This window comes from Gorilla gorilla, chromosome 9, assembly GCF_029281585.2.
Source record: "Gorilla gorilla gorilla isolate KB3781 chromosome 9, NHGRI_mGorGor1-v2.1_pri, whole genome shotgun sequence".
Taxonomy (NCBI): domain Eukaryota; kingdom Metazoa; phylum Chordata; class Mammalia; order Primates; family Hominidae; genus Gorilla; species Gorilla gorilla.
The window spans coordinates 31,462,062-31,481,955 of record NC_073233.2 but is presented as its reverse complement, the minus strand read 5'-3'; the positions used below and the strand labels follow the sequence as shown (position 1 = coordinate 31,481,955).

The following is a 19,894-nucleotide window of genomic DNA, read 5'->3' as shown; positions in this document are numbered from 1 at the left end:
ATGCCAGTCAGAATGGCAATTATTAAAAAGTCAGGAAACAACTGATGCTGGGGAGGTTATGAAGAAAAGGAACACTTTTACACTGTTGGTGGGAATGTAAATCAGTTCAACCACTGTGGAAGATAGAGTGGCAATTCTTCAAATATCTAGAAGCAGAAATACCATTTGGCCCAGGAATCTCGCTACTTGGTATACACTCAAAGGATTATAAATCATTCTATTATAAAAATACATGCACACATAAGCTCATTGTAGCACCATTTACAATAGCAAAGATGTGGAATCAATGCAAATTCTCATCAATGATAGAATGCCCATCAATGATAAAGAAAATGTGACATATATACTCATGAAATACTATGCAGTCGTGAAAAGCAATAAGATCATGTTTTTTTTTTTTTTGCAGTGACGTGAATGGAGCTGGACGCCAGTATCCTCAGCAAACTAATGCAGGAGCAGAACACCAAACAATGCATTCAGTCACATGTAAGTGCAAACTGAGCAGTGAGAAGATATGGCCACAGCTGTGGGTAACAACACACATTGGGTCCTGTTGGGGAGGTTTGGGGTAGAGAGAGCATCAGGTACAACAGCTAATGCATGCTGGGCTTCATACTGAGGTGATGGGTTGATCTGTGCAGCAAACCACCATAGCACACGTTTACCTATGTAACAAACCTGCACATCCTGCACATGTACCCTGGAACTTAAAATAAAAGTTGAAGAATAAAAAGTGATAACTAAAAGAGTTTAATTGGATTGTTTGTAACAGAAAGAATAAATAATTGAGGGAATGGATACCCAGTTCTTCATGATGTGATTATTTGACATTCCATGCTTATTTCAAAATATCTCAGGTATCCCACAAATCTATATACCTACTATGAACCCACAAGAATTTAAAATTTAAAAAATAAGAGAATAAGAACTGCTTATATATTATTTTTCTGTTCTTCAGAAAACTGATAAAATTAATTGCTATCTTTATTTCTTGAATAGACATTGCTCTCTTTGCATCTACAGTGAATCATTCCTAAAACATTTTGCAAACCCAGACATCCTCTAAAAAATGCAAAACATTCTACTAGACTGTTAGCCAAATTGATATCACTCTGGATATAACATTTTAAATTTTACTAACATTACATGTGGCTATGTATACCAATTTATCTAATTTATATGACTTCCTTAAAAATGAGTTATTATTATCCAAATCAAGCGGTATCTATTTTTTTCTCCCCTGATTTTGTTGTATAATGGATGACAGTGAGTTACATTTCTTTGGTTTGATGATTAACACTTAGTGGTTTAAAGATGCCCCTCATTTAATATACCACAGAGGATTTTATTAAATGTCACCAGGACAAGTAGTAGGGCAGTTAATAGGAAAAGTCATTTATCGTAGAGAACCCTTTCAAAACATAGATAAATAAACATAGACACAGTTATCTATTTTATATATATAGATACATAGGGATATATTTTAGTGATCTACAGAAGATATATGTATCTATAGATATATAACATTTTAACTTTTAATACACACAGGTGCATTTATTTTACACTTATTTGGTTTGATTTAGACAAAAGATATTTCAAGTAAGTGTACTAATTGATATTTTATATCACAATAAATATACCTTTGAGTTCTTAAATGAATGAATAATTTAACATATTAAGAAAAAATCTGCCTGTACAACAGAAAAGCACAACATTACTAATCATCAGCGAAATGCAACTCAAAACTACAGTGAGTTATCTCTTATCCCAGTTAGAATGGCTATTATCACAAAGACAAACAATAATAAATGTTGGTAAGGATGTGGCAAAAAGGAAACTCTTATACGCTGTCAGTGAGAATGTAAATTAGTACAGCCATTATGAAAAATAGTATGAAGGTTTCTCAGAGAACTAAAGATAGAACTACTATATGATCCAGCAATCCTACTACTAGGCATTTATCTAAAGGAGAGAAAACCAGTTTATCAGAGGGATATCTGCTCCCCCATCTTTATTATAGCACTAGTCTCAATAGCCAAGATATGGAATCAAACTAAATGTTCATCAATGAATATACGGATTTTTTAAACTGTGGTCTATATACACGATAAAATACTATTTAGACCACAATAATATAATTCTATCATTTGTAGAAACATGAATGAAACTGGAAGTCATGGTAAGCGAAATAAGCCAGGCACAGATAGAAAAATGTTGCATGTTCTCACTCATATGTGTCAGACAAAAATGTTGACATTATGGGGGTAGAAAGCAGAATGGTGGTTGTTTGAGGGTTTAAAGGATTTGGGATGGGATAGGCATGGAGAGAAGCTGGTTAATGGGTACGAACATACAGTTAGAAGGAAGAAATAAGTTCTAGTATTTGATAACCGATTATGGTGAATATAGTTCACAGTGATTTATTTTATATTTCAAAATAGCTAGAAGATTTAAAATGATCCAAACACAAACAGTATTTAAGATGATGAATATTATAAATACCCCAATTTGATAATTGCACAGTGTATAATTGTATCAAAATATTACATATATGCTATAAATATGTATACATATTATGGATTTGTACAAAAATCCACACAGAATCTATACAAAATCAAGTAAAATAATAAGTCAAATAATAAAACAAAATAGTCATATTTCTACAGAAATAAATGTATACTTTCATGATTTTAAAATTATAAAATTGTCTTTTTTACAACTCAACAAAATTATTTTAGCATCTTATTTTTTCGTATTATAGTAGAATTTTCTTTTCACAATAAAATTTTCACAAAAATATTATATTTACATTAATTACATAATTACAATAAAAAAAACAAGTAGCATACGCATTTTTGAAAACAACCAACCTAGTCCATTGGTGCAAAAGTGCAGGGATAGAGTAGCCCTGCTAGCATTAGTGGCTCAGTGACCATAATCACTAGGTAACTAGCTTTATATATATAAAGAACTAATTAACTAAAATAATTAATATTTAAATGAATACTAATGTGGAGTGAAGTTGAATAAGTGTTTCTATTATAAAAATGACACCAGTAAGATGACAGAACAAGATGCCTGATACCCTCCACTCCCAATAGAGACACAAACTCAACATTAATACAAGGCCAATTTTCTTTATACAAAATCCAGAAGCCAGTTAAGAAGCTTATGTACCTCAGGTGAACGTAAAATCAGCAACATCAGGCTGGGTGTGGTGGCTCATGCCTGTAAGTCTAGCACTTTGGGAGACCAAGGCAGGCAGATTGCTTGAGCCCAGGAGTTCAAGATCAGCCTGGGCAACATGGCAAAAACCCATCTCTACAAAGAAAAAAAAAAGCAAAAAAAAAAAAAAAAAATAGCTGAGCATGGTGGTGTGTGCCTGCAGTCCCAGCTACTTGGGAGGCTGAGGTGGGAGGATCACCTGAGCTTGGGGATGTCCAGGCTACAGGCAGCCGAGATCACACCACTGCATTCCAGGCTGAATGACAAAGTGAGACCCTGTCTCAAAAAGCAAGCAAACGAACAAAAAAATTAGCAACATCAAAGCCTGTAAAAAATGTGTGATAATCACTTATCATAGTCCCTCCCTCCAACTAAGTGTATCGCAATTAGAGGAAAATTCCTAGCCCATGCCTTTTTCCCAGGAAGGAAAAGAGAAGACTAACATATATTTCCAACATTAAGACTTTTTGAAGCATTTCCCAATAAAATGATTTTTGTCTTGCCTGAATCTAAGCATTAACAGTAAGGGTATCAGGTTGATGGCCACTGAGAACAAAGGCCACAGTGTGGAGCACTCACTTTCCATAGTCCTTCTCCCTGGCTCAGCATGAAACAAGTAGGAGATAACCCCCAACTCCTAACTTCTTCCTGGGAAAGGAAAGGGTTGGTCAAATAATATTCAACATGGGTACCGAGGTTACACAATAGGTAATAGATAGTTTCTTCAACAAATAATGTTGGGATAACTAGATATTCACATGCAAAGGAATATAATTAGACCTATGTCTTATACCATGCACAAAAATAAACTCAAAATGAATTAAAGACTTTAATGAAAGACCTGCCTGATTTGAAAAAGAACTTGAAGAAATATTTCTCTAAAATAAGACATACAAATTGCCAACATGTATATAAAATATTCTTGAAACACTAATCATTAGCAAAATGCAAATCAAAACTGCAATGAAATATCGCCTTGCATCTGTTAAGATGAACATTATTTAAAAAAAATATTTCTCCATTGCAATTAGGCCCAGGCACTATGGGTCAACAGCACCTCACCAACAGAGATGGTGCCAGAAGAGGCCCTCAAAAATAATAAGTGGCCATCAGAGTTAACATCCAGGTCTGTTCTACCAGTGGGAGGCTGACATACTGTGGGTAGGCACCTGAAAGGGCAAATTCCAGATGAGACTTCGAATTTGTAATTAAACAATGGGTTCTTCTTTCCCATTGCACAGGCAAAGCCAATTCACTGAGACCGTGGTGTTGCAGTAAAGAAAGAACTTAATTGCTGCAAGGCCATTCCACGTGGGAGATTGAGTTTTCCTGCAAATCAGTCTCCTCCCAACTTTGTAAATATTAAAATGTTAGTGACGTATTATAAAATAAAAATGTTATGTTAATATAATATATACATGGTAGAAATACGATGCTTAATCCTGATTTTATAACACATACTAGAGTTTTGCCTCTCATAATACATACAGAAATAATCATACATATATTAGTTTCGGGTACATATCCTTTCATTTCTCCTGGAAGGTTTTGTCCTCCTCAAGCTCCCTCTTCAACTGGAAGAGTTTAGCTTTTATTATATTATCTGATAGAATTTCAAGTAAGGTTCACGTAAGATTACCTTTAAAGAAGAAAACTTATTTTTATATTTTTGAATGATGGAAACTTACTGTATTCTGGTCTTTTTTTTTTTTTTTAACAGATGAGTGATATAAAGTCCAGAGAGGCTTAGAACTCATTCAAAGTCCCTTAGTTGACAAATTGAGGTTGAACCTCAACTCAGAATCTTCAACTTTTCAAATGTTTTCTATATATGTGATTTCACTTTTTCTGTTGAAACAAAGTTGAACAAAACATTTGGAAAAGTATTTATTGTGACTGTGACCCTAATGTGTAACAGGGGTTATAAGAGGCAGTCAGAATGATAAGTGAGATCTGTACCCGGTCCTCAAAAAGTTCCTACCAACATAGTCCAATGGAATTTTCTTAGTGTTTCCAAACACATGTGATATGCAAAATTACTTACAACACAATATGAAATATTTATCCATATAGTTTCTGAAATATATATAAAGTGATCTCAGAATAAATAATCATTTCTTCCATAAAAGAAATATTCATGGAATTCTTTGAAAAAGAAAGGTGACATTTGAGTAGTACACAGATATTTAACAGGAAGATTAGGGAAGAAGGCCATTCTGTGCAAAAGAAACATAAATATATGAAGGTGAAGAAAGCTCATAACACAGTGGTGAGAATACACACAGGGTACAAGAAGTGGCTGAAGATCAGGTTAGTTAGGTAAGCTGGGAACAAACTGTGATAGGAGGAGCATGCCACTGTGAAGATGTTGAACATTCTTCTGTAAGGTAATAGCATTGTTTGCTTGTTAGTTTTCTTGTGTTTTACTCTGATAAGGATCAACTTATGGAAATAAAGATGCAGGACTTTAGAGAAGCTCCAGTGCAAATAGCTGCTATAACTAAAGATTAATCTTGAGCAACTTGAGCTTAGTTTTCAGAGTAACATAGAAGTAATGCAGATTGCTGGGCACTATTAGTAAATTCAGTGCTTTAGGATTTATGCCCACAACTGTTGATTTCTTCTTAGAACCCCAGGTGTTTTCCGTGGATATAGAAGTCTGAGATTCTCTGTTTAGAGGAGTGGTTTTCAAATATCACTATGCCTAAGGATTGTCTGGAAGATATTGGATGACCTCATTCACAAAGAGTGTGATTCTGTACATCTGAAGGGATGCTGGTAACTTGACTTTCTAGCAAATTTCTTGATGCTGATGCTGCTTGTCCCTGAGTTATTCACTCCCTGTCAATACACAACAGATTGGTGCCAGGTTTAAATTTTGTATATGTATCACAATGATGAAAGATAGACCTCCCTAAAAGAAATATAGGACAGAAACAAAATGACCAGGTCTATCAATTTTGTTTTACTATACCATCTAACAAAGAAGAATCTGCAAATAAACTGTCCATTTGTTTAAAAATGAAAAAAGAAAATAGAAAAAAAAAACAGAATTTCTGTCAAGAAAAGACAGAAAGCTTTTTCTCAATAAGGATGAAAATGCAATAATTGGCAGGAATATTTGCTCAAGTAAAACTAGTACCTGACAATGACCTTTAAATTTACAAATTTTCATCACCTTTGAGTTACCTCCTTTCGATCTTCTCTCCCACTACCACACTTATCCTCATTAGCCATGATACTCATAATATTTTTTTCTTCTTTTGATACTTCAGTGATGGGAAAGATAAATATTCCGAATATCTGGCATAGATGAGAAAATATGAAAATCTCTAACACAATACAAAAATGTACTGTATTTTGATCAGAAACAAAGAAAATATTATCAACAATTTTGGCTTACTATGTAAAGAGAAGTTTGACACTGCAGTGGTTAACTCTCGTTTCTTGTGCTTAGAAGCTCCCAAATACACAAAACACCTTTATAAATATAAATACATTCACACAAATGAATTTTCAGACATCCCCATTGCAAGTAATAAATACAATGGTTATATGTTTTGCTTTAACAGTCTCCTCCCTCCCTCCTTTCCCTTCTCATCATGCCCTTCCCTCCTTCTCTCCCTCCCCTCTATCCCTCTCCCCCTCCTTCCCTCCTTCCTTCCTTCTTTTCCTGCTTTCTTTTTCCCTCCTTTCTTCCTTCCCTCCCTCACCTCTCTCCATCCCTCCTTCCTTCCTTCTTTTCCTTTCTTTTTTTCCTCCTTTCTTCTTTCCCTCCTTTCTTCCTTCCCTCCTTTCTTCCTTCCCTCCCAACTTCTTCCTCCCTCCCTCCCTTTTTCTTTCTTTCCTTCCTTCATTCCTTTATTCCTGTTAATAACAGGTTTATAAATAAATATATCTATGCTTATTTATAAACCTGTTATTAATATCTATCTACTTTTTGGATGCATTATTGTACCAAAATTTTTTCTTATACGTGTTCACTTTTTACTAAATTTTCTAAGATAACATTGGTGTCCTGGAGATGAACACTGGCAGTATTACTAAAATAATAAGTATTGAACACTCTAGATGGGTATAACCTCTAGCTATTTCTAAGGGAGGGGTTCACTTTCATTAACTGTCATTTTAGTCTGGAGTTAGCAGAGAAAAAATGCACACAGCCATCACTTTTGCATGATACACAGGGGATTGTTTAAATGCAAGACACCCGAGAAAAGTTTTTTTTCCTTCTCTCTAATGTAGTTTCTAGATCTACATTCCCATATAAATTAACTATCTGCCCCCACTTTTTTCTTCTTTTGGTTCGTTTTAGCACATGACAGGCAATCTGTTCAGATAAATACCATTGACTATATAGGGAAAGCTAGTGAGCAGAAGTCCTGTCAAAAGCTGTTACATTCATGTCTGCAGATTTTTCCAAGGCTCATTAGTCCTCCAGGTAAGAGCTAGCACTATTTCTCATCACCTTCTAATCATTAACATATGAGCAAAAACAATCAATTCAGATATGACTTCTAGTAAACAGAGAAAGAAGACAAAATCTAACAAATCATTTATATAAGTTAGAAAAACTCTAACAATTGTTATAACTATTGGCAGTGGTGCTATTAAAAAGAAATAAGAAAAAAGAGATTACGAGCTTTGTTTAATAATCTTCAAAAATTTGTTCCATTGGGAATTGTGGACTGAAGAAAAATGTGTTCTAAGTCATATAAGCAGCTATAGTCAGGGTTTACCTGGGATTGGGAACTTCACACATACATACAACCTACAAAGTAAGTGTTGTTTTTCTCAATCTATAAATGAGCAAACAAAAACTGTAAGTGCTGTTTTTCTCAGTCCATAAACGAGCTCAGATGGGTTTAAAGACAAAACAGGTAACACATTCATTCAGCCGGCAAACATTTTTGACTGCCTGTACAGTGCCATGCAGCAGTCTAAATTATGGGAATAATATGTGAATAAAACACACTAGCATGCATTTGACGGTATGGGGGTGGTGGTGCGGGGCATGAAATAAATGAAGAAAGTAAATAAAGTTTAATAAAGTTTAGTATTTAGATGAAGTTAAGAGATTTGAATAAATACATAAATAATAAGAAAATTGAGTTGGTAAGCATCTGGGTGGTCAGGGCAGCCGTTATTTATAAGATACCTTTTGAGTAAGGAGGATTTGAGGGAAAGTTAGAAAAATAGAAGATAAAGTTAAAAGGTAATGAGGTCAGCTCATGTAGTGTTTTGGGCCTTTATAATGCTTTATATCTCAGTTAAATAAGTGAGGTGATTGGAATGCAAAGTTGTTTGTTCGTTTGTTTGTTTTAAGTAAATTCAGGGGTCACCAGCCTGCCGCATATGGTGTTGGGGGCTGAGCCGCGTGCAGGCCCTTTACTCTGACCTGGACAACACGCCCATCGATACCACCTGGGCAAGCCAGAGAGGCGTGTGGAAGATGATAAACCTCCTACAATCAAAATACTATTAAAAGGAAGAGGCTAACATCATCTGTGAGAAAGTTCAAGTTAAACTCAGCAAGGAATGGTTCATCCTTACAATACATGCATTACTGATCTAAGGACTTCACATTGGGAAAAAGCAATCCAGGAAACAAAAGATGGTGCAGCCAGTAGAAAATTGGCTGAAGAATGCTACTTCCTTTGGAAATCTACACAATAACAGCACATGACACTAGCAGAAGATGTCAAAGCCATGTTCACTGAACTTTGAAAGGAGGTCCGCCTACTTCTATTAACGAATGGGGACAGACAGATCCAGAGGGAGAAGACTGAGGCTTGTGGCTGTCAGTCCTATTTCGACGCTGTTGTAGGTGGAGAGCAGAGAGAGGAGAAGCCAGCACCATCCATGTTTTATTACTGCTGCAATCCTCTCAGAGTACAACCTGGAGATTGAAAGCAGGACTGAAAGCAACAGTCTGAGTTGATAAAAATGGAATAGTGCCACTGAATTCCCACCCAGTTCCATGTTATATAGTTTCTTCTGTGCTAGAGTTACCTGCTCTCTTACAAAGTATAGACCAACAGTATCTCCGCTTAAAGCACATAAAAGGGCATGATTATGAATGTTAGAGTCAATTTGCAGAGTTTGAACTAAGAAAAGTTAAGGCACTCCACTTACTATGGTCCAATTCTAAGAAAAATTTTATTTATGATTTAATGACCAATATTTTGAAGGTTTTCCCAACCTGATTGCTTTCAAGTTGTAACAACCAACCATTGACTGGTATTTATATCTGAAAATTCAGATTACATTAATACAAGTCAGTAGTATATTCCAGAAAATTTGAAGAAATATATTATTTGTTAGTCTGTGAATGGAGTTTTTACAAATTATTTATTAATCTTTTAGTATCTTGGCTCCATCATACCAAGCAGGATCGCTTACACATGGATGCACAAATGTAAGGTTTATCTTCTGGCTTAAAAATAGATATTTATTAAAAATCAATTTTTCTAAAACACAGATTTATCAGAGCAACTGAATCTGGTTAACAAGAAATAAATACTAAGTCACATGCCAATCAAGAAATTTCATGGTGAAATTATTTTGCATATTTTAAAAACAGAAACCATATTTTTTGCCTTAAAAATGTAAATTTATATCCAACAAACATACACATACACAAAATGACATAAGAAAGTGAATCAGAATCTTTTCTTTTTTTTTTTTTTTGAGATGGAATCTTGCTTTGTCACCCAGGCTGGAGTGCAGTGGCACAATCTCAGCTCACTGCAACCTCCGCCTCCCAGGTTCAAGTGATTCTCTCGCCTCAACCTCCTGAGTAACTGGGATTGCAGGCAGTACCCATGATGCCCAGCTAATTATTTTTGTACTTTTTGTAAAGATGGGGTTTCACCATGTTGGCCAGGCTGGTCTTGAGTTCCTGACCTCAGGTGATCCACCAGCCTCGGCCTTCCAAAGTGCTGGGATTACAGGCTTGAGCCACCGCGCCCGGCCCAGAATCTTAATGCCTTAGATGTGCATGATGATAGTGGAGAATTCCATCTATTCTCAAAAGACATTATATCAAATAAATAATATATAACATAAAAATTATTATTTAAATTGAGATGAAATTCTCTAATATGGTAAGTTTATAGGGAAATTGCTTCAGATATGAAAAAAATGTGTGTAGTAATGCATGTTCAACTCTTTAGAGTTATGTTTTGGGCATCCAAGAATTGATTTGACATACATACATTGAGTAAAAAGAGGAAAAAATAGAGACATGGCTCGGACAATTACAGACTCAGTATGAGTCCCCCACTTCATGTTATGTCCCCACTCTCTCAAGTATGGTAAATGCAATCTTTAGGCAGAATTAATAGAGAAAATGTGTACAGAATGTGAGAGACAACAAGGCCACTCAATTCTGCTTTCATTACTGGAATACTGCATTTCAAATTGAGAAATTGAGAAATTACACCTGATTCCCAATCATCAGGATGGAGTTCAGATAGCACATCCAACATAGGAGAATAATTACTGTATAAATTGAGGACTGACTAAAGGAATTGGAGGAAGAGAAGAGTAAGAATGTAGAACAAGTTTTGAAGTATGTAATAGACTACTCTGAAAAACGAATACAACTCACCTTGATTGGCCCTAGGACAAGAATTTGGTCTAATTGGATGCAAGAAGCAGATTTTTCGCTTCTTATGAGGAAGATCATAAACACTGAAGTTATCCCATATAAGGTAGGTTACCCTCATTAATTACCCAGAAACTGAAGATGTTGGACCTGGATTAGCATTTAGGGGAGATGTTGTTAGGACAGAATTTTCAGACTCCAATATGTACATGCATCACCTGAAGATCTTGTTTAAATGAAGATTCTGAAAACTTATGTGAGTAGGTCGTATCATTTTACTTTTTTTTTTTTGAGATGGATCTTGTTCTGTTGCACAGGCTGGAGCGCAGTGGCATGATCTCGCCTTACTGCAACCTCTGCCTGCTGGGTTCAAGCGATTCTCCTGCCTCAGCCTCCTGAGCAACTGGGATTACAGGTGCATGCCACCAAGTCTGGTTATTTATTTATTTATTTATTTATTTATTTATTTATTTATTTATTTGTATTTTTAGTAGAGACGGGGTTTCACCATGTTAGCCAGGCTGGTTCTGAACTCCTGACCTCAAGTGATTTACCCATCTCGGCCTCCCAAAGTGCTAGGATTACAGGCGTGTGCCACCATGCTCAGCCAATTTTACACTTTTAACAAGCTCCTAGATGATGTCCATGCTGCTGGTTCATTGTCCAAAGTTAGAATAGCAAGTTTGTAGAGCTATTCAATATACTTATTTGTATCTTGAATTAAGAAATATAAATTTTCTTTCAGCCCTGATACTGTATTGTCTAATGTAGGTCTAATATTGTCTAATAGCATCTGAGCATGCTATAAATAAAGCTCCTGTATGATTAAGGATTATCTCTCTTCCTTCTCACCCTGATTTTAAAATGAAAATAGAAAAAGAGTAGCTTTTAATGAGTCAGCCAGTGAAAATGAATTATCTTGTTTAAAGAGGAGGAAATCTCCATCTCAGTATGTATTAGCACACATCCTACATAATTTCTGCCTTTTATATTGAGGTTTATGACTCCCAAAAAAGGTTAATATAAACCTCTTCCTAGTCATGTAGCAGTATTCTTTTATTTTCCATTAGTCCCTATTAAATTCCTTAATATTGTTGGAAGTGAAACCATTTACCAACATATTTGCATCAGAGACATGCTGAATTTTCATATGGATTACAGAAAATTTCATGTGACAGCTGAAAGGTTAAAATTTTTTTAACACCCAATGTCTTTCACTGAGATTTTTATTTTTTACTTTTATGATCCAACTATAATAAGGACCAATTAAAGCTTCAAACGCTTGGCTATAGATGGCAGCTGACTTGCATAAATCTTCAGGAAAAAATTTCTGGGCATAATATCTCCCTTTAAACATGGAAAATTTTAAACATTATTTAGTTTGATCATAATTACATATTTGAGTTCCCTCAAGAAAATTAATGTTTGTTCTTTCCTCAATATGATTGATTTTAGTTGTTTATTTTACCTTTATAGAAGGAACATCAAGGAATAAAAAACAAACACTTAAAATAGTTTTCTAAACCTGACAGAGAGTAGACATAACAACCAATTATTTTTTATTTCTCAGTACTAAGGCTTCAAATAATACTTATTTGAAGCCATTAAGTATAATAATACTTAATGGAAAAGATTTTATTTCTATAGTGTAATTTTTGACTGTTGGTGCTAGTATAAAAGTTGACAATTCCAGTTAACTTCAAAGAAAAAATCTCTACCATTATTTCCAGAAAGTTAAAGGGAGAAAAATAATCTAAGAAAGATTTTAATTCTGACAGAAGTTTTCAGCATGTCTACTAATTAATAAGAGCAAAAAAGAGAAAGTACATTAATTGGCTTCCTTTCAACTACATACAAATCATGATAAATTGAAGCAAGGAATTAAGCTTTAGGCTCTCTGCTCTGATTAATGAAAATCATTTTCCTACTTTTGATATGATAAAAGGGATATTTGACTTGGGAGAATGTAAGTGACAGACTTGACTAACCCTGTTGGGAGAAGATAAAACCATATTTCCTATAGGTTCAGATGTCAATCAGTGAAAATAGAATCTTAGTAAATAAATAGTGTTGCATAATCTCATCTATTTATTTGCGTGCTTTAGAAGGATACTGCCATAAAACCACTTTAGGTCATCAATCAGGGACCAGGCCTGTGAATCAGAAGCACACAATAGTCATCCTCATTTTATTATCATCCTCATTTTACATGTAAGAGAAATAAGAACCAAAGAGTAGTTGTCTAAGGTTTCATATGTCATAAGGAGGAATTAGGATGTGGACCAAACCCATCTGTCTCTAGAATGGGCTGTTTTAGCTACTAGGTTACTTTGACTTACTGACATGGAATATTTTAACCCTGCTTTTTTTTTGGTATTTAACATTTATCACCCATCTTCATGAAGCCATAATACACAGGCAATCCTGGGAAACAGATATTGTTGTCCAACCCACTAGAAAATAAATAAATTGATGAATTATTTCCTGGTTACTTCCTAGGTTGTATTGCTATCTGGAGCAATTCAAATATGGGTCCAATATTAGGACATTTTTAATGTAAATAAATTCAAACTAGGCTTAAGCACATCAGGGGAGTTATTTGAGAAACAAACAAATAAAAACAACAAAAAGGGAGATTTGCATGAAGTCATAGCAGAAATAAACCTCAAAAAAGTGAAGTTAGAGAGTAAGTGATGAAAAATATTTCTTTTTCTCTGGACATTGCAACTCACAGCAAATCAGTTTTAGACCTGTTTTTCTCATACTCAGGCTAGATTGATTTACTTTGCTATTCTGGCCCACAGGACAAATCACGATGTCTAACAGCTCTCGAGTTTTCAATTCACAGGGAAAATGACACATCCTCTCTTGGCCCTAATTGCAATCACCCAGAAGAGAGACTGCCATTGGCCTAACTTGACTAAGGGTACATATCTAATCCAATAAGCTATAGTAAAAGAGAGTTTAAGGGAAAATATGGCTATAGGAGGTGATATCGATAATCATGAGTTTGTAAAGTATTTTCAGACTAGTGGTATTAGTTTATTAGAAGGTGCCATTAGGGTGCCATAATTCTTCAACACAGAGACTGTGTATTGTCTCCCTCATCATAGCAGGGAGCAGACAGCTGTGGCATATCAATGATCTTAAAGAAAAACCTGACCTGCTGTTTTTAACACTGCACTCTCATGATCCTTCTTCAAATTCTATCACTACCATTAATTACTCATCCAAACTCTGGGACAGATATTGTTTCTGATACATTGTTGCTAATCTGAGAAGTATGTAATAAAATTGGGAAGTGTGCTGTATTTTACCAATGTCAGCTTGGTTAAGTTTGGAATTGTATGTTCCAGAATAACTTCCCTGTATGTTCCCATTTTGGAGTTGACCAAAATAGAAGCTACCATAAGATGTGGACGATATGGATAAAGCAGTGGTCATTAATCTCAGGTTTTCACTACCAGATGTCATGACAGTCAGATGCAAAGGGCTCTCACCAGGTCCTAGCCTATCCTTTCACTTCTGTGCTCGTGTCCAGCTCATCTACCCATTTTTTGGCCTTGCTGATGAACAATGGCCCCAATTCCACAATCAGATATTTGCATGCAGATCCACAGAGATGGAGTTAGCCAAAGTCAACAGCTTCTCATACACCTATTCAAAGTCCGCCCTACCCAGTCCCATTTCAGTAGCTGAATGAGCTTAGCTCATTAGATTTCCTGGGAAGTTCTGTCAATCCAAGCCTGTGCTTAAGGAGATCAGGTTAGTTACTCTTTTTCTGAATCTCCAACTTCTCCTCCCAGAGCTCTTTAAACAATTCTGTAAAAACTAATTCTTATAAATAAATGTGTCATTATGTAACACTCACAGTGACCCTGTGATCCTGGTTCCCTGACTGGAGTCTGACTAAAACAGTTATTATTATAGCAAAAGAAGTGGTCCCCAGAAAATAGAACTTTAATTATTGGAATCTGGAATTGGCTTCTTGATTTAACTAGATTCAAAGACATAATGGATTCTAAGCATGCTGGATCAGGATTAAGAAAATCTTAGCTCAAACTAATGTTGTTGATATAATTGCACTCATAAGTGTCTGATTTCAGTGTCTTTGCTCAAGTAGCTGGGTGACCTATAGCGGTTTGCTTGGTTGGCTGCTCAAACACAGAAAAAAATATAATTGATGACAAACGAAGTTGTGATGCCAGAACTTTCTTACTAAACCTGTATATCTGTGCTTTTCAATGTGATGGTATTGGATACATGTGGTTATTTTAATTAATACAAATTAAGTTAAATTCATTTGTTTATTGTATTAGCCATATTATAAGGACTTACAAGTCTTTTCTAAGTAGTGGTCACCACAGTAAATAACGTAGATATAAAATAACTCCATCATTGCAAGAAGTTTTTGGACAGTCCATTTTATAGGAAAGTATCCACAGGCATATTGAGATTGAGAGCCTGAGGTGGATTGATATGGTTTGATTTTGTATCCCCCCCAAATCTCACCTTGAATTGTAATTCCCGTAACCCCACGTGTCAAAGGAGGGACAAGTTGGAGGTAATTGAATCATGGGGTGGTTTCCCCCATGCTGTTCCTGTGAAAATGAGTGAGTCTCAGGAGATCTAATGGTTTCATAAGAGTCTGGCATTTCCCCTGCTTGCGCTTTCCATTTTGCTGCCCTGCTTCTCCTTTGCCTTCCACCATGATTGTAAGTTTCCTGAAGCCTCCCCAGCAATGCAGAACTGTGAGTCAATTAAACCTCTTTCTTTTATAAATCACCCAGTCTTGGGTATTTCTTTATAGCAGCATGAGAATGGATTAATACATGAATATATTAGGAAACATCTGCTTACTCAACCCCTAACTTTGTGTCTTGGAGGAGGACAATCTTTTCACTGAAGATTTAAAGCATACAGTGGTAAGTGGAGCACTAGCATTCCTAAAGAACTCCGCAATAGCTGTTCTTTACAGGCCAGGAGTGACAGTAGAATTGCTTGTCATCAAATGAATTCCTGGAATTGGAGGAGGAAGGTGGCTTGCATTTAACTGCCAAATACAAATTTTGTAATGGTTACTGTAACTGGCAGCATAGAACTACAGAGATTTTTGATTCTGGCTAATTTATTATGGTGCCCTTGGGACTGAAATCAGTGGTCAGTCTATTAATTATTTTTAACTTGGAAACTCATGGTCTAGTGAACACAAGTCTTATCTTAATGGCCAGAGTAGAGACTTCTGGCCCCTTGATTATTTTCCAGGCTTGAATCAGTTTACATAGTCATACCCTTACTAAAAAAGGGAGGATGAGTCCCTTGAAAAAAGTACAGGGAAATCCTGTCAAAAATATATTTTATAGATCTTCCTTCTAGTTTTTCTCCAGTGAATCTTCATTATATAGTAGAGTTATTTTGAGTTGGTAAAGGGAAAATAACCAGACTTTCAGAGATTCTTTTACATATTGACCTGAACTAACACTAATTCCTGAAAATAAAATTGCCACTGTGGTCCAACCTCAGTGCAGGGTGTAATGAGAGTCAAGTAATTAATGGAGTTGCCTCAGGTCCATCTCACAGTGGGAACAGTGAAACTCCAAACCCTTGGTATAATTATTTTCTCAATTCTTACATGTATAGTTGAAAGAGACAAACTCAGCAACTGGCAGAAACCCCACACTGGTTATCTGACAGCAAAATATAAAACTGTATGTCAACAAAGGACATGTTTTCCTAGAAAGACTATGAGATTAGTTCCACAATCACAAACTTGAATTATGTAGGGTTAGTGATTTCAATCACACCCCAATTCCACTTGCTTATTTTCTTGTGCCAAAGATAAATGGATCTTAGAGAAAGTGGGTTATTGTAAACTTAATCCTGTGGTAACTTCAATTTCAACTGCTGCTCCAGATGTAATTTCTTTGATGGAGCAAATGAGCACATACCTTGGCACCTGATATTCAGGTATTGATCTGGGAATGTGTTGTTTCTTTTCTGCATTTTAGTAAGGACACCAGAAACAGTTTGCATGTAGCTGGCACATCCAGTAATACAGCTTCATTTTCTTACCACAGAGCTGTATCAACTACATCATAATCTATCCCACAGGGAAATTGATCCCTTTTCCATTCCTCATATTATATGTATTCATTAGATTGATCGTTTCATATATATTGGAGCTGATAAACAGAAGTAATAACTAGCCTAGATATATTGATAAGACATGTGTACCGAAGGGTGGAAAATAAATACAGAGAAAATTAATGGTTTTCCACATTGATAAAATTTCTTTAAAAATGCCTGTATATATATATATAATATATAAATATTATACATATATTTTATAGCTATAACATCTAAGGTGAAAAATAGCACCATGCTTAGTGAACCTGTTTGGATCTGAAGGACTGTATACCCTTTATGGACATGCTATTCAAGCCCATTTACCAACAAACCCAAAAGATTGTCACATTTAAGCAGGGCTCAAAGCAAGAAAATTCTTAGTAATAGGTCTTGGCTTCTGGGTAAGTTATTCCAGTACATGAATCATATTGACCCAGGAGGCAATAATGGCTTTTGAAGGGTCTATGATTAATAGGGGTGTTGTGTGGAGCCTTTTCCAGGGCTATATTGAGTAATAACAGCACAGGATTTTGGAGAAACTCTACATCATTCTTTACAGCTAACTATTCTATGGAGCAGCAGTTTCTGGCTTATTTGGACTTAGACAAAAATGGAAGGCTTTCCATGGTCTATTAAGGTATCATGTGACTTCAGATGTCTAATCAGGTGACATCTGATCTATCAAGATGTTAGGTTGCACAACACCCAGCAATACTTGATCTAATGAAAGTGTTATAAATGAGATCATGCTTGATCAGGTCCAACATACATTAGCCACTGGCTGCATTTCTATGGTTACCATTCCTGCTGTATCATATATCCTCTTTGCACTTGATGCCTATAACACCTATGTCTCTCATCTGTTTTAAACTGTAGCTACTGCTGGTCTAATCTAGGTTGTCAATCATATCTAAATGATAACTGTGAAGAGAACTTATAGAAACCTTGTGAGAGCATTATGAAGGAAGCACAAGGTACACACCCTGTTTATTCAACAGACTTAATTATAAATTAAGCATATGAAGAATATACAAATTAACCCACATTCCTTTACACTGAATGATTGTTTCACAATAGTCAATATATATCCTTGTTGTTCCACTTGTGGCAAAATACAGAAATACAGTAGTCTTTTTTTCTTGTAGTATATATGTCACTCATCCTCCCCTCGAATTTTGCAGGTCTATATTTTCTTTTGTAATATGGGTTAGATCCTTATACTGTGGAACTGAGTACACACACACATGCACATGACACTAAATGTCCAAAACATAATCAAGTTTGAAATACAAAATATGACAGATTACAACACATGACATTAAATAAGTCGTTTAACAAAGCTATTATTATATTCATTCAGTGAAAATATAACACCTAATATTTTTGTTCAAGATGGCGAACCCACAAAAATAAGCACTGTGCACCATCTCGTAGATGAAATTTCTGTTAACTCAGCAGATTGTACTTTCATTCCCCACGTTTTGAACAACGGTTCAGGATATCGACTGAGAAGTAGCCTTTGTCCTGGATTTTACTTCCAATCTCTCTCATCCAAATGTAAACTCACAGGCCCAGTTTTCTAGAGTTCTGTGCAGTTATAAATGGAATCAATATGATAAAAGTAAATGGTATAAAGGAAATGGCTCAAGCATTTCTTTCATGGAAATCATGGCTAGGTCAGTAAGATATTGGATATAGTCCAAACACTGAGAACTCCAAACTCATGCTATAAAGTGAATCAATGCAGGTATAGGTGTGATTACAATTTGAGACTCAAGATTTTGAGATCAGTGTTTGAAGTATGGCCACGGTATCAGAGAAGGTCAAAGTCAGGAAACTAAAGGAAGGGGAAGAATTTAGAAATCATATGAATCACCAAATGCATAAATTGTCATTCAGATAAATATGGAAAGCTCAAATTAGGTGGAAGATTTTAAAAATTTATGCTTCCAGTGATATCAGAATGCCTGAGATTATTACCTACCTCTTTGTATCTAATATTTTCTCATGAAAAGTTAACTAATTTCATCAAACCATCAAAACATGAAGTCTGATGCTATTCGTATTATCAACACTGTACAAACAAAGTTATTAAGGCTTAGAGAGTTCATCTAACTTATAAAGACCACAAACCTAATAAGCCTTGGAACCTAGATTCAAATGCAAAAATACCAGCTTCATTGCACTTAACCACTCCGAAATTTCATGTTTCGCTACATTTTAGTGGTTACTAGGTATGTCAAGTAATTTTTTTTGTTTCTACTAGGCATTACATGGCTGATATAAGGTCCCTGGAAGATGAAAAAAGTAATAAATGATGTAAAGTAGAAAACTTAGGGGCAAATGAGGGAGATGGATGGGATGGGAGTTCTCCTAAAATCCAACTACAAATTACAGTCATAGTTTATAGAACATATTATTGACCCAGTTTCTTAGGAGAAATTTTATGATACAATATATACATAACCTCCATACAGATCTGGGTTGAAGTCTTATATATCTTCCAATGCTTTGATATCAGGGACAACTAATAATTTTCACATTCTAGTAAAATAAACACAACCTAACAACTCTTGAAAATTATTTTCTTTCATTTTCAAGCTGAGAACAAAACCACCTACCTTGCTTAATTACAATATATATGAAATGTTTCATAAATTTGATTCTTGGAATTAATGATAATTCATTTTCTATTTTGCAAGAATGTTTTCATTGAGACAATTACATAAACAAAGCTAATAAAAAGAGTCTCCATATGAGCTCATATTTTTGTTAACATTCAAAAAAGATGCTGATACAGACATCAAAAGGAAAATACAAAAAGCTGTTACAAATCTCTCTAAATTCCACTGTTGGGAAGTAAATGGGCTAGTGGATGAAGAACTTTATTCTTGAGCATCAGTTTCAACTGCAGTGAAACGAGGTAATAATCAC

The 19,894-nt window shown here is 35.2% G+C and overlaps 1 pseudogene; it reads left to right on the top strand.

Annotated features, from left to right (window-relative positions):
- The first annotated feature begins 414 nt into the window (after nucleotides 1-414).
- On the top strand, nucleotides 415-9,311 carry LOC109028705 (N-acylneuraminate-9-phosphatase-like; annotated as a pseudogene).
- The last annotated feature ends 10,583 nt before the right edge of the window (nucleotides 9,312-19,894 follow it).